Raw genomic sequence first — 368 nt, forward strand, 5'->3', positions numbered from 1 at the left:
TACTTAAAAAGGAATGTCATGGGTTCATATTGTGCTCCAGCCATACCTCGTAATTTAAATAATTAAATAGAACTTTTGTATTTGACACATTAATTTACAACATATTGTCTTCCAAGTATTGAATTATCCTTGTTTCTATTCACCCTTTTATTACGTTTTCAGCAATCACGTTTGACATTCTGTACTGTGAAACAATTACAGTTAGCATTGCTGGTTCTATCTTAAGTAGGCTAATTCTCATATATCTCATTTTCCTCGTACACTCGTTAGGTTTTCATGTTTTATCTGGCCCGGAGAAACGAATGACGTAAGACGCAAGCAGTTGGATAATATGAGCTTGCAACTCACGTCCCTATATACTGTGCAAT

Source organism: Penaeus monodon, chromosome 30 (assembly GCF_015228065.2).
Source record: "Penaeus monodon isolate SGIC_2016 chromosome 30, NSTDA_Pmon_1, whole genome shotgun sequence".
In the NCBI taxonomy this organism is placed as follows: domain Eukaryota; kingdom Metazoa; phylum Arthropoda; class Malacostraca; order Decapoda; family Penaeidae; genus Penaeus; species Penaeus monodon.